The sequence below is a fragment of the Protopterus annectens genome, chromosome 14.part0 (assembly GCF_019279795.1).
Source record: "Protopterus annectens isolate FY-2018-M chromosome 14.part0, PAN1.0, whole genome shotgun sequence".
Taxonomy (NCBI): Eukaryota; Metazoa; Chordata; order Ceratodontiformes; family Protopteridae; genus Protopterus; species Protopterus annectens.
In genome coordinates, this window is record NC_056748.1 from 215,062,084 (window position 1) to 215,086,909 (window position 24,826).

Consider the following 24,826-nt stretch of genomic DNA (forward strand, 5'->3'; position numbering starts at 1 on the left):
CAACAATTCATTATAGCAAACTTAGTAATGAAAAAGTGCCATTTAAATGGCTGTATATTACTGCCTTAAACATTTTGTACTTGGCATTAAGGTTTATTATGCAGTATTCTCACCTTCTGTGTTATTGTTCTATTGTCAGTTATGGTTGTTCATGTATTACTGCACAGTATTGTTTCATTTCAGATTTGTTGTCAAAAATTCAGTTCATATATCCTCTCACCTAAGCTGTTTTGAGAAAAGAGTTTTCATTGTGAAATAATCACTGTCCTGAGATATGCTTCCGTGTACAATCAAATAGGTTAACTCTATAGATCTATACTGAAGTCCTGAATTTCAGTATCCTGAGACCATAAAGGAGAAAATGCAGAAAACCGAAAGTGCCTAAGCACAAATTCAAATATCTCGAATCTGTGCTTCTGCATTTCCTTTACGGTACATGAAGTGTTTAGCTGGGATGGTGTCTGGAATTGAAGGTGAGTGAGTGTTTGTGTGTATTTTTGTACATTGTATGTGTAGGTAAGGGTAGGGTGGTGTAAGTGTGAGCACTGGATTTGTTGGTGTTTGTGTATGTGTGATGTGTGTGTGTGTGTGTGTGTGTGTGTGTGTGTGTGTGCGTGTGTGTGTGTGAGCGAGTTTAGAATGCTGTGGTGTGATTTGTTTTTTTTTTTTTGTTATGTGCGATCTCAGAGTTGGTATATATAAGTAGGGTGGACACAGTCTCCCACTTGAGGGGTGCAAGGGGGCTTGGTTGTGTGGTGTATGGTGTATGTATGTTCATGATTGTGTGAGTCGGGATTGTGAATTGTTCGGCATAGTTTCCAAATACTGAAATTCGAGATTTAAGCATTTTGAGATTATTAAGTGAAACTATATATATATTTTTTGTCATTGCTTCACGTCCTCCAACCCCCTCATCCATCAGAATAGACAATTACAAGGCAAAGACTTTATCCCTTTATTCCACAGAAGTGAGTTATACTCAATTATTCATATGTTTAAACACAAATAAAGCAAAATAACTACAAGGAAAAAAACTTAAAATCAGATATACGAATAGATAGGTATGTGATTTACAAAATGCCGGCACACAAAAATCAATTCTCAGGTCAACATCTTGAAGCAGACTGCAACCTTGCCTCAAGATGGTTTGTAAACTGATGATGATTGTTAGGCTGTAATGACAATGCTTATCCTCCTTTTTCAGCATCCATTTCAATCACTCAACACCTAAACGACCAAACGATGGCCAGTAGTTACTGACAAATAAAACAGGAAAGATGACACGATGTCACAGAACAGTTTATTTTTGTCTGATTTTTAAGTGTATGATTTGCAACTGCATGATGCAAGCAGTTTGAAGAAGAATCATTTCAGTAAATATCTAGCCATTATTGCCCTAAAGTACACTGCAAACTGTTTTGCACCATTGGAGAAAAATGACAGTACCTAGTTCAAACCAGCTAGCTTTTAAGGCTTCAGGCATGCCGGCATGCCTGCATATTTTCTGTGTCACAGGGCACCGGTCTGGATTCTGTCAAGTCTGATAAAGTGCAGTACACAAATGGCTTCTATGTACTGACATTTTACTCTTCTCTTTAGCTGCATAGGTCTCAGATCAGTCACATTTTTATTCATCTTTCAATTTCCCATTTTTTTTGTTATAGAACATGATGCAGCCATTTGAAATAGACATGAATCTTTATTCTAATATATTGGAGATAAACATATCTATGTGATGCAAATAAAGAAAAATAAATCAAAGACACTGCCTTACACTAATTTTACATAGTATAACTTTATGTTTCTTACTTTCTAACTAGTCTTGCCCTCTTCAGAGTATCATAATGCAAACTTCAGATAATTGGGGACTAGTTGTCATTAAGCAAGTTATATCATACTAACCATTTGCCAGAACAAAACCATCTGCTAAGTGCCAAGAAAAGCTAAATCTTTGCATATTTTAATCAATGCAAAACAATCATTCAGAGATGGATATTGCAGTTTAGTGCAAAGTACAGACTTATTAAACTCAGATTACATCGTATGCAGGAATTATACTTCACTGAGAGAGATAAGATGTTAAATAGATAATAATTGTACTGTGACCTAAGTAAAAATAGATACTATACACTTCAATGAGATACAACTTTGGTTGTGCATGGAAAGAAAGTAGGAATAGAAGCCATACATAGTCTCATTTGCAAAGTCATTGTTGTATATAATTTCCATTCAATGTCGTAGGAAACCTTTGAACACTGGATCCAACCCAATTTGGTTTCATCAAGGGAAGGTAATGCCTACTCAGTTTGGTGGAATTCTTTGAAAAGGTGACCAAAGTAGCTAATGAGGACATAATGGTCCACACTGCCTACCTTGATCTGGCCAAAGCAATCTACACAATATCCCACTAGGGCATCATAGACAAGCTCACAAAATTGGGTATAAACTCCTATATCACCCAACGGCTCAAAGGTAGGAGCCAAGAAGTTAGAATACGGTGCCCTACCTCTTCAAAAAGGCCAGTGTCTAGCAGAGTTCAAGCCTTGGTGCTGATGCTGCTCCTTTTTGGCAGTGAAGGCCATAACCAAGGGCCTGTGACTGACTAAGTCTGCAAATAATTGCAAACTAAGTGCAGTCATAGACTCAACCAAAGACTCAAATACCCTTCAAGAAGGCCTGAAACAAAACAATAACTGGTGACAGAGCCACTGCCTAAACTCAATGCAAATAAATGCATAATATCTTTTGAGGAGATAAGAGTTGACCCAGTGGTCAGGGATTTCAGAACCATGTAGACAGTAACCTGGTCTTTGAACATAATGTGTCTACAGTTGTATGGAAAGCATTCTATGTTGTTTAACTTATATGTGAGGTTATGGCATCTAGGTCTAAGGATGCCATAATTCCACTGTACTCAGCCCTCATCAGACCAGTTGCTAAGTATAATGTCCCCTTTGGTATATACCTGAATAGGCATATGCAACAGCCAAAGTGTCCGCAGAGGTTTCACACAAAAGAAATACAATGCACATACAACATGTCCCACTCAGACTGCCTCAAATCTATATCCTTATACTCAGGCTCCTACAGACTGTTGCAATGTGATCTGTGCTTGGCCTACAAAGCATCCTCTGATCTCACTCTGATGGACTAGTTGCACACCCACAATACAAACAGCATTAGAATTTCCCAGTCTAAGGCCCTAAAACTTGTCTGCAACATAAAAATGACATGTTGGAGGTACAGGTATGAGTCTCAAACATTTCCCCATTTGAAGCAGGCTTACCATCTATGTGAAGCAAAGTCATTCCCTGACCCAGTTCAGGCATAACTTGGACCAGTGGATTGGGACTCAGACATTTACTCCTAGTCTGGCACCTATTGCCTCTATTAGACAGAGACAGCCTGAAAATGCTTGACCATCCATGCCCAAGTCTACACATACCCATTTAAAATAACCCCAGGGTATCAAAACTTTGTCAAATGCATTTGGGAAGCATGGCAAGGCTTAAAAAGCACCCACCCCCCAGGGATATTCAGCTAGTAGTCTCCAATGAAGCTCTGAGCCTATGAAGCACATGCTTAGGAAATATTGCATTTCCTTGTAAGACAGAGCAAGACTTTAAGAGCTCATTCAAGATTTTACAACTCATTTGTTTTAATCAATTGCATGGTTGTCTATGTGTTGAGTGAATTGCTAATTTTGAGAGAGTTATGTAACCTCTGAAAAAGAGAAGACTATGATTTATCTTCAAGCCTTGGGTACACCCCATCAAATTAAATCCTTAAAAGACTAACAATATACATAATTTCTAATTCCATACGCTTTTAGTAATTTCAGCTTTATCAAAGATAACATGTTTTTTCTTAATGCATGCATCTTCTGATTTTTTTTTTTTATTTGGAAAATATTTAATATGAATAATGTGAATTATGCATTTGCAATGCACTGTTTTTGCTATTTTAAATGCATGTTTATGTATGTATTGGTATTTGTTTACTGGTGAAGTCTTACTAGGTTAAAAAAAAAAACATTTTCAGCAGAGGCCTGGGGAGAAAAACTCCATTTAACAAAGAAAACATTTTTTTTCAAAGACATTACATAAAAAGTAGTTGAAAATTACATATTTCAAAAATAGGCATACAGATATAAAAATATGTTACAAAGAGAATAGTTAATAGAAGCAAAATAAAACACTTTTTACAATTCTGGAGGGCAGCCTTTTGGCAATTCACAGTAGTACTAAGTAAAACTCATGTTATTTAGTTTAATTGTAACTGTAAACGGGAGACAGACTTGGATAGATTGGTATAAGTGGGGAGGAAGAGGTTATGCAAAGTGGTAACGAGGTAGGATAGCCATATGAAGATGAGGAAGTGGTGATAGGTGGAGAAACTATACAGACAGTGGTGGAGAAAAGTAATCAAGTAACCCGGGGCATAGCATGAGCAGAGCCATGGGTTTGATAGGTGGTCTTTCAGAAGATGCTGGATAGAAGAATACTTAGTAGCAGTTCTGATAGCCTGCGGAATGGAACTCCATTTTTTTGGCAACAGAGTATCAGTAAAGGCTATTTAAAATTGCTTTTTTATGGTTTATAGATGGTGAGAATTTGTTTATCATTAGAACAAAGGGGTCTGTTTGGGTGATAGGAAGGAGGAATAGAGCTTAGTACAGGATGGGCATGGGGTTTATACATGATGCTGTAGAAGGAGTTAACTGTATGAAGTCCAGGCAGTGGGGTAGTTCAAGCCAGTTCAAAAATGTAAGGGCTTGCAGTGATGTGTATAGTATTGTTTGCTGGCAGCAAATTTAGCCATTTTGCTGTAGCATATTTTAGGTTTAGTTTTAACCGATAACTGCAACTTGTTAAGGATAGGGGCACCATACAACAGTGAGGAGAGGGGCTAAGTGGTTGCTAGGGTGGGTTTTGCAGAGTTAGTAAGAAACTTTTTATGTCTATAAAGGATGCCAAGCTTCTGGTGAATTTTTTATATATTATTTTGAATGTAGCATTGAAATCTGAGGTTGTTGTCAAAAGGTTTGTATGGAACAGAGTTTCTATCTCTGTATTGTTAAGTGAGAAGATTTTGAAGCAGGGTTTGTCCTTCAGGTGTGGTTTGAGGAGGAATAGGATTAGTTTTTTTTTTGGAGGGGGGGTTGAGTAATAATTGGGCATTGTGAAGACAGTTTCAACAGAGGTGAAGGCTTCTTGTGTGATTTCAGAAAAATCCATCAGTGTGTCAGATGAGCATAGTAATATTAAATCATCAGCATACTGAATAAGTGATGTGTGACTAGAAGAGGTACAGAGGTCATTAATGAAAATGTTAAATAGACATGGACCAAGAATTTGGCATTGGGGTGCACCAGTGGTAATGGGGAGGTAAGGAGAGAAAGTATGTTGCCATCTGTCAGGTAGCTTTTAAACCAATGACGTGAAGGAGGGGATAGGCTGAGATGGATTAGTTATTGAAGGAGTTTGCTATGTGAAATGGTATCAAAGGCATTGGACAGATCTAGAAATATGGAAGAGATACATTTGCCAGAGTCCCTTTTCTTGTTTACATTATCTAAAAAGGGATGGTAGCACAGTAGTTGTACTATGGCCAGGGTAGAATCCTTGCTGAGTTAGGAGCTGTTCTGAGACAAGATGTTAAAGACGTTCAGTGTGGATACATTTTTCTAGGATTTTTGAGAGAGGGCAGAGAATTGCATTGGGATGAATTTATTATTTTTTATTTTTATTTTATTTTACATTTGGATACAGGTGTTAGGCAAAGGTCCATTGTCAGACTGCCGAAATAAAAAAACACACAAAAAAACTTACAGTAAAATAAAAAACAAAAGAAAAAAACATCAAAAAACAAATATCAAAACAAAAACCAAACAAAAAAAATTAATAAACATAAAAGCAAAATGCTGACAAATATTTTATGTTTTTAAAATGACAGCGGAGAGGCAACCTTTTTTAAAAACAGAAAGATGAAAACTGCTAGTAAAATTTGAAGAGTAAAACTAAAAAGACTATGATAAGAGAGTCAATAAAAAATTACACTAGAAGAATTAATAAAATAACAATGAATAATTAGAAGTTGAATAATGAAAGGTAGAGGACAGGAGAGAACAAGAGAGAGGAACAGAGAAGAGAAGAAGAAAAGGATGAAAAGGAGACAGCAATGAGACAAAGAAGACAGATGGAAATGTAAGGAAAAAGGAAAAAAAAGGAAAAAGAAAAAAGAAAAAAAGAAAGAAATAGAGTGTCATCCAGTAGAAGTAAAAGGGGACTGGAAAGGGGAGTCAGAGGGAGAGGAAAAGGGGTGAAATCATTGCTGAGAGCTCAGTCATATAGAGAGCATGGGCATATTGTGGGTTTTGTTTTTGGTTTCTTTTTGTTTTGAAAAGGTGAGGTGGGTGAGTGAGCTTAGGGTCTATGGGAAGTTTATTCCAATTTCAATATGATCCTACGAGTTTGTGTGGCATTGTCTGCTTTATTTAGGAAGAGTAGATAGAGTAGAAGCGAGAGAAGGTTATTAAGTGAAGGGAAGTATAGTGATGCTATGGGGGTGTTGAGTGAGGGTTATGGAGTATTACTAATTGATGTAGATGTATTATGCATTAGTGTTCTGAAGTTGTTCTAATTTAAGTTGTTTTAGATTGAGACGAATGGGGAACCTGTGGCAAACTGGCAATGGCAAACCTGCAAATACCTATGGTGTTGGTTGAGTTTTTTTAGAGGTTGATAAATGTTTAGAGAGCATGATGAGAGGCATGGGTTATTATATATTTATGTATATGTAGAATTTTAGGTAAGATGACTAATTGTTATGACTAATTGATGTTCTAGTATTTTTAGATTGAGTGTTTTTTTAGATGTTGTTTTAGAGATTTGAGACAGTGATGCGAATGAGAAACTGAACCTGTGGCAAACATGCTGTGTTGAGTTTTGTTTTTGTTGTTTAGTGAAGGTTAGCTTGAGAGAGAGATAAATGATGGAGGCATACAATAGTGAGAGATGAGGTGAGAAGAGGCTCGGGTAGTAGCAGTAGAGCAGGAAGGGGCTTTTTTAGGGAGAGGAGAGGCTTTTTTTATTAACAGTCTTGATGGTCAGATCAATGTGGCAGTCAAAGCTTAGCTGATTGTCTATAGTAACGCCAAGTACAGACTTCTGTAGAATTCCCTCCTGTATGCAGTGGAGTGATGTATGATCTTTTCCAAATAGCTGGGACATAAGATTATATATACTTTTTTAAAATATATTTTGAATATATAAATATGAAATCCATAGTTCATCACTGGTGATGATTCTAAGTCTGTATACTTAGATAAGACTTACTAAACTCATTAGGTTAATTTAGTTGTTAGTATTGCTGCCTCGTAGTGCTTAGTTCTCAGTCGGTATGTCTTGTGTGTGAGTATGCACATACTACCTGTGTCCATGTAGGTTTTTGTGGTGATATCTGCTTACCTGCTATATCCCAAAACACATGCTACAAGAGAGAATTGGTTAGCTCCTTATTACCTGCAGGTGTCCATATAGTGTGTGAACATATATTGTGGTAGGCAAGCATTTTGTCTTGGTTAAGTGCAGGATACTTTTAGCTTCTCTACATAACATTGAAGTTTTAAATGTTTATCTATATTGTATGAATATAAGTCAAGTATAAGAGGTGAACAGTTAGCCTAAGACATTTATGATTTATCTCCACATGATCTGAAGCATTGGGCTTGTACTTCAGCAGCCAATAAATATTTTTCTCACTACAATTGTGGTTCTAAATTTTACCTCAGCAAATAACAAACGTACAAAAATTAGATTACATTAGTGCATTTTCCTTCTTTAAGAATGAATAGCCTTAATGGAAAAGTGCATCTCAATGAAAGGGAAAAAAAAAAGGAAATTAAAGGCAGCTGTATTGGTATAGTGATAAAGCCCTGAATATGTCCCACGTAACCTGGGACTAATTAAAAGACCGATTATCTGTTCAGGCTATCGCTGGGGGTCTATACTAAGGAGGTAGGGTGGTCCAGAGCCAGCCAATGCCATTATTTATTGGAGAAGTGGTGGGAATACAAGGACAGCTTAGTATCAGGCATTGTACACCAGAGTATGCAGTAACAGACATTGTCGATGGATACAAGTGTACACTCACATGAGAGATGACATTTGTTTTTTTTTTTAAACATATTAGTCATACAAGTCTATAGACACAACAGTCGAACTCCAGGATTTGATTACACCATAGGTTCATAGATATAAACTAGGCTAATGACCACAAAGGCCTTTACAAGCCTAGCCAAGCCTTTATGACTTGTCAATACCTAGCCTCATTCTTTATCCCCTTCCCAAGAAAAGCAAAGCAGGTTAGTGTAGGAATAAATGTATTAGCACGCATCTAATCATTCAGGTTTCATTTTAAGGATGCTTGTGTGTTACAACTTTGTTCAATTTACATGGGAAGTTTGCTCCAAAGGAGAGAGAGAGAGAGAGGCATTAGATGCATTTGTCTGTCCTGCAGATTTTATTTATGCATTAGTGAAGAGTGGAGCTATCTGACTTGTGAAGATACAGGAAATGAAGGAAGAGGGAGTCCCTACTGTTGGGGAATGCAAAACATAGATCACTATGCAACAGCTTATGAGAAACTGAGTAAAGGTGTCATGCCTTTTCAATAACTCAAAGACTTTGGGCCAACTGTCTTTTTTTGGTATGAACTCTCGGGGACTTAGAGGGGACGGTGCTTTCCAGTTGCTTAATAATCTAGATAGGTACATGCTGAGAAGCCTGTTGTACTCAATAACTGGTTTAACTAAAGATGCATGATAACTGATTTTAACCTGAATTATATCCATTTGCATCCAACTTGTACTAAACAAATGAGATGTTTGACTACTTCTGCTAGATGGTGATTGAAGAAGATGGAATTAGCAACTCAGGTTACAAGAGCATTAATGCTTCATATTCTTAATCATCTCTGTTGAGTGCCAGTTGTAATGACCCCCACATTATTGTGGGTCACATGTTTCCCACCTTAGGACCTATGCAATACGCACATACTGACTGCATACCAGCAAGGGCACAAACCAGACCATGGCTGCCTTAATAATGACCCCTATGGATGTTTGTCAGCCTCATGCTGGAGATGCCATGAGCAGTGAAACAAATGGACAGGGAAAATGGTCTGCAAGTAAAGTGACAAAATCAGAGAAAAAAATAAAAACTATGTACTGGAATTATAGTAATTTAGAAGAAAACTCAATCACAGCAATAGAACAAAAGGGTAACAGAAGAAAGTCATATGAGACAAAGGATTATTTGTTTCTAAATAAAATCATAATGGAGAGTTATGAAAAGGGGAACAATGCTAAGAACAGCACAGGAAGATTAAAAAACAAGCATTTGGCAACATCTTACATTCTTTGATAAGTGAGAGCTTACAGATAAACAAGATACATACTACATTGATGAAGGGCATTACAGTGGCAAACCACTTTGCAATTAAGTCATGACAAAGGGCAAATTATTATTCCAAGGATAAAAATTCAAAGGGTGATATTCCATGGTTTTTCTTTGTCATTGCTGTTGTTCTGCCTTGCCCTTTACCCTTGAAACTGTTTACGAGTTTAGGTCTTGGCTATAACTTGGCTATGACTTGGCTCCTAAAAAAACAAACATACTTTTAAAGATTTCTCATCTACCTTTTATGGATGAATTAAAAGTGCATAGTTCATAGGTAGGTACTAGGCTATCTGCCCGAGGGCATTTATAACCCTAGCCAGAGTGTGTCAGCTTTCGCCACCCCATTTATTAATTAACTGAGCCTCTGTCAAGAAGAGCCAATGATGTGATCCCAGGGGTGTATTTTGTGTTACCCATCCACTTGTCAAGGTTTCTATTGAAGAGTGTTAGTGAGGGGCTCTGCCTAATGTAGTTAGGAATTTTGTTCCAAAGTGTGGGGAGTCTCTGTGACAGGAATCTATCCCTCCAGCATGTTCTATTTATTGTTGTGGTGAGGTTTAGCTCACTAGAGCGAGTGGCTCGCAGTGACTTAGATTTCTTTAGGTGGAGCATGTCCATCAATGCTGAGTTGGACATGGCTTTGTAGGTCAAGCAGAGATCACCTCTGAGTAAGCAATATGCCACTGAGTACAGCCGGAGTTTTTCCAGTCGGGCTGCATAGGACATATGTTTGAGGCCAGCAATCCTCTTGGTGAGGTACTTTTGTGGTCTTTCCAGCTGTTGGAAGTGTCTTGTGAGGTACATCCCAAATGGGGCATTGTACTCTATGATGGGTCTGATGAGTGACGAGTAGAGGGGCACTATAACCTCTTTATTTCTAGATGCGAACCCTTTAGTAATGAGATGGGCTACATAGAAGGATTTCCTAACTACTTTGGCAATATGATTGTCAAAGGAGAGATTACTATCTACCTCGGTCTCCAGATCTCTTATTACCTCTTCTGTATTAAGGGGGCTGCTACCTATGTGGTAATTCATGGGTGTTTTGTTTTTCCCAAATGGGATGACTATGCATTTTTTGGCATTTAGCTTGAGACCATGACTTTGACACCAGGTGTCCGTCTCAGTAAGGCCCTTTTGGAGAATGTCCGTGTCAGCCAGAGACTCAATTATGGCTCCCAGTTTGCAGTCATCGGCGAACTTGGTTAGCCATCATCCTCCTATGTTTGCCTGTACTTCTGAGTATATGCCGAACAGTAGGGGTCCCAGGACTGAGCCTTGTGGGATACCACTTGTGACTGGTTTAGAGTTGGACCTGGAGCCCACTATTCTTACCGTGTGAGTTCTGTCTGTAAGCTAGTTGGCAACCCATCTTGTGACGTAAGGGTTTATGTTCAGGCTGGTGATTTTTTCTATAATTCCCAAGTAGGGAATGGTGTCAAAAGCCTTGGCGAGGTCAATGTAGGCTGTGTGAACCACCTTCCCCTCATCTATGGCCTTGGTGACTGTCTCGAAGAAGTTAACCAGGTTTAGTAGGCATGATCTGCCCTTAACAAAGCTGAACTGGGTCGGGGTCAAGTGTTTGGAGGTTCCCAATGTCTTTGTTAATGAGTTCCGTGATGATGCGCTCTATAGCCTTGCAGACCAGGCTAGTCAGGCTTATGGGGTGATAGTTACCAGAGTCAGTTGTGGCCCCTCCTTTGTGGAGCAGAATAACCGTTGCTGTGCACCATTCTATGGGCATGTAGCCTGTGGAGAGGCTGAGACTGAAAAGTGTGTTAAGGTGGGGGGTTAGGTCATTCTGTAGTTTGTGCAAGACGCAGCCTGAGACACCATCTGGCCCCACTGACACTGTGCTTTCGGCGTTTGAAAGGGCTGTTTTCACCTGTGCATCTGTGATTTCCAGGACACTACCCTTTTCTAGTATTGTTGCTGGCCCTTTTGGGGGTGAGAGGTGGGGTGAAGTTTGCACTGAGTCTATCTGCCAGGATGCTGGCAATATCAGTAGGTTCAGTATATTTTGTGCTATTTTGCACTAGCTCAGAGCATATCTGCGATTTGCCACTTAGATTCTTGACATATCTAAAGAAGGCTTTGTGGTTATCTTTCAAATCCTTGGCTATTTTTCTTTCAAAGTTAGCCTTGGATGATTTTATGAGGGACCTTAGTTTCTTACTGATAAGGGATGTCTTTCCTTCTTGGGATTTGCTTTTTTTTCTGAACTAGTTTCCTCCTTCTATTGTATAGCCTATTTATGGAAGGGGTCTACCAGACTGGTTTCCTTCAATTAGGGGAGTGAGTCTTGGCTTTGCTAGGGATGGCATGATCCATGCATCCTTGTAGGTGCACATAGAGTGCATCTGTAAAGGTTCCTGCATCTTGGACACTGTTATCCTTTAGCATGGGGGCTGTGAAACTTACCACCTCTGTCTTAAGTAAGGTGAAGTTTGCTATAGAAAATTTTTTCACTGCGGTTTCCTTGGTTGGGGGTGGTGGTGTGGTGTAGACATCCAGAGTAATTAGTTAATGTCTGATCTAACCAGTGATGGGTTGACCTCTGGTGTGGAACACCTGTCGCCCATATTGGTGATGACCAGGTCCAATATGTTTTTACCTCTAGTAGGGGAGTTTATCAGCTGATCCCGGGCATTTGAGCTGATAAATTCCAGGTAGCGCTGATAAATTCCAGGTAGCGCTGGACCTGGGAGTTTGTACTTGAGTAGTTTTCCCAGTTAATGGTAGGGTAATTGAAATTGCCCAATATCAGGGTGTTCGGTAGGACCTTCATGTTTTCCAGTGTCTCCAGAAAGGCAGAGTGGTGGTCCTGAGTCATGGAGGGTGATCTGCAGCAGGCCACAATTTGCATTGCAGATTTGCCCAATGTTAGTTGCACATGGATGATCTCAGTGGTATCATGCTGTGCCACTAACCTGGAGGTGTAGGTATCCTTGATCAATATGGATACACCCCCCTCCTTTTGTGTTTCGGTCCATGTTCTGTGGCCGAAATATGTGGTATGAGTTGTAGCCTGGTAGTGCTGGGGTGCTCTGTGGAGCCTTGAACCAGGTTTCAGTTACTGCACAGATGTCAACGTTCTCCATACTGAGGAGTGCTTCAGACATATGCATTTTGAGATTAAACTCCTGGCATTGAGTAGCATAACCCTTATTTTTTATTTGTGCTTTTTACGGAGGTGGGTTTGACTTTATCAGTTTATAAGATGAGGAGTTAAAAGCACAATTGCAAGTGGTTAAAACTGCCTCAGATGATATAAGAATGACATTTGGTCTTGTAAATGTGCTAAGTCAACATTTAAAGCAGGAAAGTTGCAGTACCAAGAAAATGTCAGTCTTGGAAGGTATGTGATATAAATGAAGCTGAGCAGGAAGGACTGTAAAAATATTTGGGAAAAATATTTGGGAACTGATGAAGGGCTGGCAAAAAACACAAACAGATGTAAATAAATCTTTGTAAGGAATACTTCAGAAGACTAGAACTTATATTGTAAACAGCCCTGACATCTAGGAATAAAGTCCAAGCTATAAATAAGTTTGGCCTTCATAGGTAGGCACTAGGCTATCTGCCCGAAGGCATTTATAAGCCTAGCCAGAAAGTGTTGGCTTTCGCCACCCTCTTAGATTAGTTCTCTGTTCCTCTGTCCAGCAGAGCCACTGAAGTGATCCCGGGGTAAACATTCTGTTTCCCATCCACTCGTCAAGGCTTCTTTTGAAAAGTGTTTGCGAGGAGCTCTGCCTAATGTAGATTGGAATCTTGTTCCAAAGCATGGGAAGTCTCGGACAGGAATCTATCCCTCAGGCACGTCCTAATTATTGCTGTGGTGAGGTTTAGATCCCTAGAGCATGTGGCTCGAGGGGATAAGGTTTTCTTTAGGTGTAGCATGTCCATCAGTTCTGAGTTGGACATGGCCTTGTATGTCAGGCAGTAATCACCTTTGAGTAGGCGGTATGCAACCAAGTACAGCTGGAGTTTCTTCACTCGAGCTGCATAGGGCATCTGTTTGAGGCCCGTGATCCTCTTGGTGAGGTACTTCTGTGGTCTTTCCAGCTGTTACAGGTGTCTTGTAAGGTACATCCCAAATGGGGCATTGTACTCTATGATGGATCTTATGAGTGATGAGTAGAGGGGCACTATGACCTCTTTTGATCTAGATGCGAACCCTTTTGTGATTAGGTGGGCCATGTAGAAGGATTTTCTAACCACTTTGGCAGTGTGATTATCAAAGGTGAGATTACAATCTACTTGGGTCCCCAGATCCCTTATTACGTCTTCCGTATTTAGTGGGCTACCACCTATGTGGTAGTTTGTGGGTACTTTGTTTTTTACAAAGGGGAGAACTATGCACTTTTTGGCATTTAGCTTGAGGCCATGATTTTGACACCAGGTATCAATCTCAGCGAGACCCATTTGGAGGATGTATGTATCAGCTGGGGAGTCAATTATAGTCCCTAGTTTGCAATCGTCTGCGAACTTGGTCAGCCATAGTCCTTTTCAGAGGTACAGGCAAGCACAGACGTATATGCTGAACAGGAGGGATCCTAGGAATGAGCCCTGGGGAATGCCACTTGTAACTGGTTTAGAGTCGGACCTAGTTCCTGCAACTCTCACCATGCGGGTTCTGTCCGTGAGCCAGTTGGCAACCCATCTTGTGATGTAGGGGTTTATGTTCAGGCTGGTGAGCTTGTCTATAATACCAGAATGGGGAATGGTGTTGAAGGCCTTTGCAAGGTCTAGGTAGGCTGTGTGTACCACCTTTCCCTCATCTATAGCCTTAGTAACTTTCTCAAAGAAGTCCACCAGGTTTAGAAGGCATGATCTGCCCTTAACAAAGCCGAACTGGGTATGGTCCAGTGTTTAGTCAGGCTTATAGGGCAATAGTTCCCGGGGTCTGTTGTGGCTCCACTTTTGTGGAGCAGAATAACTGTTGCTGTGCGCCACTCTGTAGGTACATAGCCTGTATAGAGGCTAAGTTTGAACAGTGTGTTTACGTGAGGGGTTAGTTCATCTTTGAGCTCATGTAGGACGCAGCCTGGGACACCATCCAATCCCATTGATGCTGTGTTTTTGGCTTTGGAGAGGGCTGTTTTAACCTGAGTGCCTGTCATTTCAGGGACTCTACATTCTTCTGGTATGGTTATGGGCCCTTTTGGGGTGAGAGGGGGGTGAAGTTTGCACTGAACCTGTCTGACAGGATGTTGGCGATATCAGTCGGTTCAGTGCATTTTGTGTCATTCTGCACTAATTCCAAGCAGATCTGAGCATTGCCATTTAGATTCTTGACATAGCTAAAGAATGCCTTGTGGTTATTTTTGGAGTCCTTGGCAATTTTTCTTTCGAAGCTCGCCTTGGATGATTTTATGAGGGATCATAGTTTCTTGCTGATATGGATCAGGGATGTCTTCCCTTCTTGGGATTTTCCTCTTTTCTGTACTAGTTTCCTCCTTCTATTGTATAGCTTGTTTATGGCAGGAGTCCACTAGACTGGTTTCCTTTTCTTGGAGGCGTGAATCTTGGTTTTGCTTGGGATAGCATGATCCATGCATTCTTGCAGGTGCTCATAGAATGCATTAGTAAAGGATTTTGCAGCTTGGACAGCATTATCCTTTAGCACGGGGGCTTTGAAACTTTCCACCTTGGTCTTAAGTAACATGAAGTTTGCTTTTGAAAAGTTTTTCACGGTGGTTTCCTTGTCCGGGGGTGGGGACAGAATGTGGATATCCAAAGTGATTTGTTTATGGTCAGCTCTAACCAGTGAGGGGTTGACCTCCGGGGTGGAACACTGGCCGCCCATGTTGGTGATGACCAGGTCCAATATGTTGTCACCTCTGGTGGGAGTGTTGACCAGTTGAACCAGGGAGTTTTGAGTTGATAAATTCTAGGAAATGTTGGGCAAGGGAGTTAGTACTTGAGTAGTTCTCCCAGTTAATGTTTGGGTAATTGAAATCACCCAATATTAGGGTGTTTGGTAGGACCTTTATGTTTCCCAGCGTTTCCAGAAATGTGGAATGGGGGTCCTGGGACATGGTGGATGATCTGTAGCAAGCTACAATTTGAATTACAGTTTTGCCTGTTATTTGCACGTGGATGATCTCTGAAGCATCGTGCTGTGCCACTAACCTGGAGGTGCGGGCATCCTTGATGAATATGGATACGCCCCCACCTTTTGTATTTTGGTTTGTGTTCTGTGGCCGAAATGTATGGTATGAGTTGTAGCCTGGTAGCGCTGGGGAGCTCTCTGGAGCCTTAAACCATGTTTCTATTACTGCACATATATTGATTTTCTTCCTGTTTTAATTTTACCTTTTGGAGCCAGTCAATTGCACCAAAACATTATGGATCAGTTGGACAAAAAAACAAGAAAAATGCTTCACACTTATTAAATGATATAAAAAAATTATTGTTTACCAAGATTATATATCCCTCATTCTGATGGAGATATGATCCTTCTTAAAATTGATTACATGCATAAATCTGTGATCATGGGATTGCATACATATCTGCTGACTTCATCAGATCCAAACATAGTGAAAGCTTTAAAACATGAGGAGAAGTTTAAGATGACTTCTCTGCTTAGTTTAGCAGAAGCATTCAGGTGTCAAATGGGAATAGAAATCAAACCAGAAGTAGACAAAAATCAGACAACTGAATGGGCCAAAACAAAAGAAAGGATATAAAGAGAAGGATTAGATGAGAAGGAAAGAAATATGGAAAAGCCATAAATATAGTGCCAAATATATAAAACTCCTGAAACAAACACATGTTGATCAGGATATGATGCAGGGATGGTTAAAGAGAGGTGAATTTAAATCAGAAGAAGAAAAGTTAATACTGGTGGCCCAGGACAGTGGACTACATAGACATTCATTAACAAAGTCCATTCACTGCACATGTGGAAGAAACAGACAAATGAAGGTTCTGTAAAAAGAACTGGAAACAGTTGCACGTCTTGTTGCTGGGTGTGACACACTAATGACAGAAGGCCTGTATAGTAAAAGACACAATAATGTGACAAGACTGTTGCACTGGGGATTGTGCAAACAATACAATACAGACGTAGCTGAAAAGCATTGGAAACATGAGCCACAACGCATTACAGAGAATGATGAAGTTTATATCACGTGGGATCACCCACTACCAACAGTTCAGAAAACAGATGTGAGAACACCAGATACAGTAGTCTATGAAAAGAAGACAAAAGTAGCAATGGTCATTGAAATTTCCTTACCCATGGCCGGCCTTAGGCATAGGCGAACTTGGCAACCACCTAAGGCACCGTACAGGCTGGCCTCAAAAGGGCACAATTAAAAGGAATGACTTAGTTTACTTCTTTTCCCATTTTCATCAGCCCCCCCCCCACCGCCCATACTGTAGGCTAGCAATTGCACCCTCCCCTACTTCGTAGTACAAAGCATGAATTTCCACAGTAGTACATAGCAAAGCACAGCCCCCTAATATGTTCTTCCATTCCCTCTCCATGCATCTATGTGATGAATGCGAGTGGCTACTCACATTGAGCATTATTTTAAAGCATCCAATCAGTGATGCTTTCATACCACTGATGTCCCTGGCTACTGCTCCAATCAAGTGTATATAACTCAGCTCACGCCTGCCTCTTGTTCCTTTCTTCATTGACGAGATAGAGGCAGGCACATCTATTGGCTTTCAGTACTTCCTGGTAATCTCTGGACATGAGTGACTCATTGGTGGTCTGGTTCTCTGCAGCATGCGGTCTACACAAACAGGCAGCAGTTTTGGGATTTTTGTTTTGTGCCTTCGCTCAGCCCTCCCTTGCTTGGTTCATAATTGCTTGCTTTTGGTTGGCCAAGGTAAGTTGGGGTCCAGGGAATAATATGTATTAACTTCACTCACAACCAACTTTTTCATGCTTCGGTTATTAAGTGATAATTTAACAAACCTCTTGTTCTTGTAATGCCAAACTAAAAAAAGTGTTTTGGAGAAAGAAACCTTTGTGAGCCCTTGGGTGGTATTTAATGGAAGTGTGACCAAAATGAAAGGTGTCTAAAGATGTCTTGTTTCTTATTACAAGATGTACAGTGTGTCCGTTTATTTCTGCGAGTTCCGTATCATGGCTAATTATTGTAAATTATTATTTAATCAGAATTTTAATACAGAAATTGACTTCCTATCAGTTTTCCATTATAATGCTAGGATTTTATATCTAGAAAGAAGTAATTCGTAAATTACAAGAAACTTGTATAGTCTTACTTTAATCTTAGTTTGTGTGGTGTGAGTTATTTATTTATTCTTAATGATATTCACTGACTATTGTGAAGTAGGACATGAACATATGGAAAGCTGCTTGAGATGAATGCTTTATACACTCGGCCAGCAAATTACCTAGTGCAGTCCAGATGTATGTCAGTCAAGTCTCTTTTAGTGTACATTGACTGTAAAGTGATCGCTGCTGGGGTTAGCTGTGTAGCTAATCCTTTGAAATGTTGCAAGGTCACCCAGGATATAAGGCTGCTTTGTGACAGGTTAAAAGATTCTTATTTCTAGTAATATTTATTATTATGCAACATAAAATTACATGCATTTTCGCCCCACTTCATTTAGTTGATGGCAGCACACTGGCATATTTACACTCCTTTTTTGTCTTGCATTTCATTTTTAGCTGGAGACTGGAGTACTTCTCTTAGATTTATAGTATAACATTGGCATGTATGCACGGTCTCTGTGTGGCACTTAATTTTTTTGTTGTTGTTCATTCTTATTTACAATACTATTTCATTTGTGGACATTCTGCTTTAAATAGTTGTTTCATGACATGATAAAGCAGACTAACAGTGTTAGAGATGGTGCCGATTTCTGTTTGTGGTAGTGTCTAATTATATATTTTAAGTAAACTATGTTGGAGGTGACCAATTGCATAATGTACTCGGGATGCTTCTAGCTAACTGGCCCATGCAGTGTTGAAGTTTAGGTACTTATATCAATCTGGGGTGGACTGGAGAATCAAAGTCATTCTCAAGTACCCCCTTATTATGATCGTTAGGGTCTGGTAATCTCATTTTTAGGCATAATGGGGGAAGAGCAGCATACCTCTTAATCCTTCATCTCAGCACAAGATGGACAAAGCTAAAGATATTGGGGGACAAGGTTTAGAATATAAGCTTTATCATTATTAATACTGCTTTCCTTTTTGGCCTCGGGGTCAACATACAGCTGCAGCACTACCAGATCACAATATGCAGCTGTCTTTGAAGTATGTGGATTTGATGTTTGACCTGTGAAGAGCATGAAGCACATCAGGGTATATAGTCATGTGTTAATGTAAGCAGTCCTGCACACTGCAGAGCTGATGCTACACTAGCAAATGAGAACTTCTACATGTAAACATCAGTGCACCTTGCAAAAAGCAGTTAATACTGTATTTCATGACTGTAGACAAACTCTCTACACTAGCAACAGATCAAGCAGGTTTATTAAGGAGAATTCAGCCTTCAATTGCAGTCTTAACTACACTACAAGGTGTCTGTTACAGTATGACTGATTTTTCATGCATTTAAACATTAAAAGAACTGGAGTGGCTTTTGTGGGAGTGACCTATCTGTGGGCATGGCTCAAATAGGGGTGTTCCTTGAATATGGTGTGGGTGGGGCTTAAGGGGCACCAGATCAGTACTTTGCCCAGGGTGCCGTTTCAGCTAAGGCCGGCCCTGGCTATACCCAGTGATTATGTCTTACACAGAGAAAGAGAGAGAGAGAGAGACACAAAGTCATAAAATTGCAGGATTTGCACGCAGAAATTACAGCAATGTGGAAGAAAGATAAGACAGTTCCAATAGTAGTAGGAGCAATGAGTCTCATAAAAAAGAATTTACAGCCACATTTAATTATGCTACTAATATATGTAACTCCACATGAATTGATGAAGGATTTAGTTCTGGGAACATTGAGGGTGCTGTAAAGAGCCATTTTAGCTAACAGACTGAAACAATACTAATTTCATGAACTTTAATCATACCCTAACTTAGGAATGAGGTCCATTCTTATCATGGTATTAGAAACCAAAAGACTTGGAGAAAAATAAACTGTGAAAGAATATATAAAGTCACAGCACGGTAACGAACTAAAAGTTAAGTGCTCTGTGTTCTCAGATCAGAAAATAGGTATGATAAGAGTTAGGGGAGGGGCTCAAGAGAGATAGAGGTGGGCACAAAATATTAGCTGCAGCAGCAAGACAGACTAGAAATAAAGTGTCATTTTGTCTTCACTGTGTTTGCATGTATTTATGTATTTAACTTTTTTAATGGGTAGGGTTTCTAAAGACTCATTTTTAGCACTGATGTACCCGGGAGAAATTCCAAAAGTGACAGTATATAAAGAAAAAAAAAATCCCATGCTGCATTTATGTGGTAGCGTTGCCGCCTCCCAGTAAGACGTTGTCTCGTTCAATTCTCAGCTAGAGCGTCTTCTGTGTGGAGACATGCGTGAATGGGCGTGCCTTCATTGAAGGTTGTGCGTCAGGGCTGGTAACTCGGCATGTAAAAATCCACTACCAAACATTAGCGGACCGGAGTTCCACTGTGGCGACCCCTAACCGGGATAAGCTGAAAGACACAACAACAACAACAACAACTGCATTTAAGTAGTTATCATTCCCACTGCTCCTGTATGAAGATTTGTGCATGCTCAACCAAGGGAGAACAAAAACATTGTATTCTCCTAGTTTCATTCTAATAGCATTGTTATTTTACAGTGCATAGAAGAGTTACTACAGGGGATGCTGTCAGTTACTTATTTCTGCTTTGCTGTCTATTGGTGGAAGTGTGTAATAAAAATGAGTCAGTGGTCTATATTTCCACTTAATGCACTAACTGATACAAGCAGCCTACATCAGTTCCATATAAATACTCCTTGCGTAGAGGGACAAGTAGGATCATATGAAGAAAGCAATATACCTGAGCATTTGTTGAACTTATTTAGATGACACCAAAACAAATCACTTGCAAGGTAATGGCTATGTCTGTTGCTCAAATGTAACTGGTTATATGTTTGCTTTTAACAATTAGCTGGATATATTGGCACTGTGGTTGTCTCAGACATCAGCTCTGTTACATATGCTCCTTCATATGGACTAGGTAAACAGCCACGGGAAAAAAAATGCAACACTGCCGTAATCACACACAGGTAGCATGCCTGTCTCTGTGTTTGAATGTTTTTCCTATATCTCACAGCTAACCAGTTTTCTTACCTGTGTGTGAGGGAGTAGAAATACTTGCTGAAAAAGCATAGAAGGCCCTACTTTGCAATTACTGAACTGAGTACAACCTTTTTGTCTTTGTAAGCTTGTTTCACCTTCTCTCCCAGTCTATGTATTAGCACTTTCGTCATACAGGGACCCATTTTTTGTTTGACTGTTCAGCATATACCCATATTATACCACTCTTGCTGTTTGCAACAAAAACAAATTTAAAGATTGCTTCTTAAGGACTGAGAAACAGAAAAAAAATTGAAGACACAGGCTCTCGAAGTTAATAAACACAGACATTTACACGTTTATAAAACCTAAAATGATCTGAAAAGGCTTGTTAATCATGAAAGAAGTATATGTAGTAAGAATCATTCTGGCTCACAGTACTTAAATAAAACTTAATTTAAATAAAGTATTAAACTTAGTAATGTGCTGGGAGGGGGGTATAGCACAAGACATCAAAATAATCAAATCTAGCTCCCAGGAAGTCATCTCATCAAAACACTGACGTATTGCTTAGATTTCAAATGGAGAATCCTGGACCCCACTAGCTTTTTCCTTGCAGCTATCAAAATGGTACATTGGCAGCAAAGTTTGACAGCTGTCCTATCATTTTGACAGCTTTGGCATATTTGAGGAGTGGCAATTTTCTGGCTATAGTATACATGTCTGATCAATATGATGAAAATTGCAAGGTGAACTGATTGTCTTTTCTGTTAGTTTTATTTGCAAGGAAGATGAACCCTGATCCACCCGCATAGACAGTATATCATTTAAAACAAACATTCTTAAGTGCAGGGGGTATTAATCAGGGTGTCAGGCCCCTTTACAGATGGAATTAATGATCTATCTATGTGTTTGACTTGATATACGTACATTCCAATATATTTATTCTGTCATTTTATGTGCCTAGTTGTCTGGCTGTCATATCTACCTGTCTATCTACAGATCTGTCTAAATTAAAAACAAAGAGATGATTATGGGAAAAAAAATGCTGATGTGGTTTATGAGCAACAAAAGACGTGTAACCATGACACTTGCTGTTGTAGACCTGAACTTGCACAAGATGCAGTGCTCTCCATTGCAGCCCTGCTTAAATGCTGCCACCCTGCAGTATAAACACAGCATAGTCTGGTACCTGCTGCAACTTCAATGCCCCTTCAGATTAAAGTAACTGTCATTAGGAAGCCTGTTGCTGTATATTAATGCCAATGGATTGTGTGAAATCACGTCACTGGTTCAATTAGCAATCAATATTAATCAAATAGCCATTTCTGTTTCACGGTTACAATTATAAATCTGCATTCTAAAAGGGTATCCTCATAACGAGTTAATGATATAATTACTCTGTACTCTAATTCGATCTGCAGTTGAAACAAATTCCACAGTTTGCAGCCATTTTTTAATGTTATGATTAGCATCACTCAGGTCTACTCAATCATAATCAATGCTTGGATTGTTCAAAACCAAAATTCACTGCATAGATTTTTCTAAAATACTCCAATATGTTAATAAACACTATAGCTGCAGTTCATCTCTTCAATTATGTCTCACACTTAGTGGTTCTAGTACTCCACATCTATTTACTGATGCTAGTTTCATGAATGCTATGAATTACAAACAATCTCATAAGTAAAAGTTTGTTGTAAAGTGCCATTTCATATAGTCATTTTAGCCAATGTTAAGATTAAATTAAAAAAAAAATGATTTTCTGATCCGAAGACTAATCCTTTGAATTGTACTATAAGATGAATTTAATTTAGTGCACAACTTGTAAGTGCAAAAGGCATAAAATAAAACAGAAGTAAAATAGCTATGCCAGTGGTCATTACAAGGTAAATAAACAATAATTTAGTAAGGTAAGTTAAATAGAATTTAGAAAGTGCAGTGAGTAGCCTTCATGTGAAAATTAAGTAAAAAATAAATGAGAGATAACAGCTGCGGTTTCTATTTTAAGACAGTGTCTATAAAACGGATAAGAAATTGTTCACTGCACTGGATCAGTTATGTTCATCCATTTGATATGCATCACAGAGAAATGCATGTCACATACCTTGACAGTTTCAGCATCACTTTATTCAATCTAACTGCAAGGGATTAAGGTCGCTTTTTTCTTTTGAAATAAAAAATGGTACAGTTCAGTGTATTTGCATGCTGAGGTACAAATGTTTTCTTGTTATAACAAAAAGGAAAATACAGTTGGATGGCATGCTGCAAGTTCTTTTAATGTGTATCAGTACAAAAATGGCATTATTTAAACCCAATCACAGCTATGGGTGAAGATACAGTCAGGTCATGACCTATTCTTACCACAAGCCAACACAACAATAGCAGTCCTAGTCACAGTCCATGTTGGCCTGTATATGATAAAAACTGTTGTACTCATTCTAGGCAAAGATATTAAAACTTAACATTACAGCTTTCCCAGGTTGCATTCTTATTAATATGAAATCACAAGTGGAAAAGGAGCTGCTTGTTTACACCACAGTTAAAGTGAAAAAAATGGGGAGGGTTTGACATAATGGTTAAGGGGTTTACCTCATGCACACAAGGTAAATGGTTAATTTTCACCTGAGGTCACTATCTGGCTATTGGTTAGGTGCATAATACTCTGCAGATCGATTGCCTTGTGTTTACTGCACTGTCAGTGATACAACAGGTAGTGCAGCTCTGGGGCAGAAGGCTGCGGGTTCTACTACCACACCGCAGAGATGGACTGTTAGCACTGCATTGTAGCATAAGGGGAGTGCTGTAGCTATGAGCATCATCCTTCAGATGCAACATTAAACTGTAGCTCCATCTGCTTCAGTTGGTGGTAGCTATCAAAAAGAGTAGGAGTCCTTTAGTTAAGCATCAGATTTACAATATTTATATATTATACATTATTTACAACTATTTATATCTTTTTACATAAACTTTATACATACAAATCATTTTTTTCTTTTTCAGACCCCCACCCTTTTTTCTATAAATAAAATTGTAAATTTTTCTAAAATATATCCGCCAATGTCCATTTTCTATTAAATTTTAACTCTTTCATTCTTTCATTCCATAGAGTCCATAGTATATAAAATATCTTCATACTTTTTAACATATTCCTTTCTTTTATTAGTATACTAACCATATTCCAACATTTTCATGCTTATATCCTTCATTTAATACCTTCCAGGACATCCGCTTGACATAATTTTCACCATAACTTCTTTACCCATTCATATTAAAAAAAGATCTGTTGTTTCAACTTCACCACAATAATTACATATCTTTTCTTTATTTTTGTATACATCATATTCACTTTCACTGGCAATTTTCTTTTATTGATAATCTCCACAAAAAATTGTTACATTCAACATGTTTCTTAGATTATTCCAATCTATTTTGCACAACTTTTACTTTTGCTTGATAACATAGTAATATTTATTCATATCTAAATATCATATTTTCTATTATGTTCTATATAATTTACCTTCATTTTCTATAATATTATTCTTTCTTGATAAACTTTTAGTTGCCTATTCATACCTTATTTCCCTCTTTTAAATTTTTAAATCAAACACTATTTTATTGTATTTTTTTCATTATTGAACTTACCAATAACTTATTTTCTTTTTTAACCATGTCAACACCTTATATAAATTCAACAAAGCTGCAAAAACAACTGGGTTTATCAAACCTTCCCCCACTACCCTTTCCTTAACATACAATATATCTCACTGGGAATAACCTGGCCCCCCATATAAATGAGTATACAATAGACATTAATTCCACACTCTATAGAGATCATAAACACACATGCTAAATATGCAGTTTTCCCAATAGTACAGTATTTATTAAATATAATTTCTCTCTATGACAATGTATATGTTTTCCAGATTAAACATGTATTCCTTACCTTATGAATTATATCTTCTCATTGCTGCATTCTATCTTCTTACCAAATATAACTATTATTTGTATTTCTTCCATACTGAACATAATATTCTCTATTTCACCTAGGATTCCTATACCCTTGCCTTTATTAGTATCAATACTCATTTCTGTAGCTTTCAAATATTGCTTAAGTTGTTCAATGGTTATTTCCAATCAGTCTTTATTTTTTGTGATTAAAATGTCAGCCTCATAAGACAACA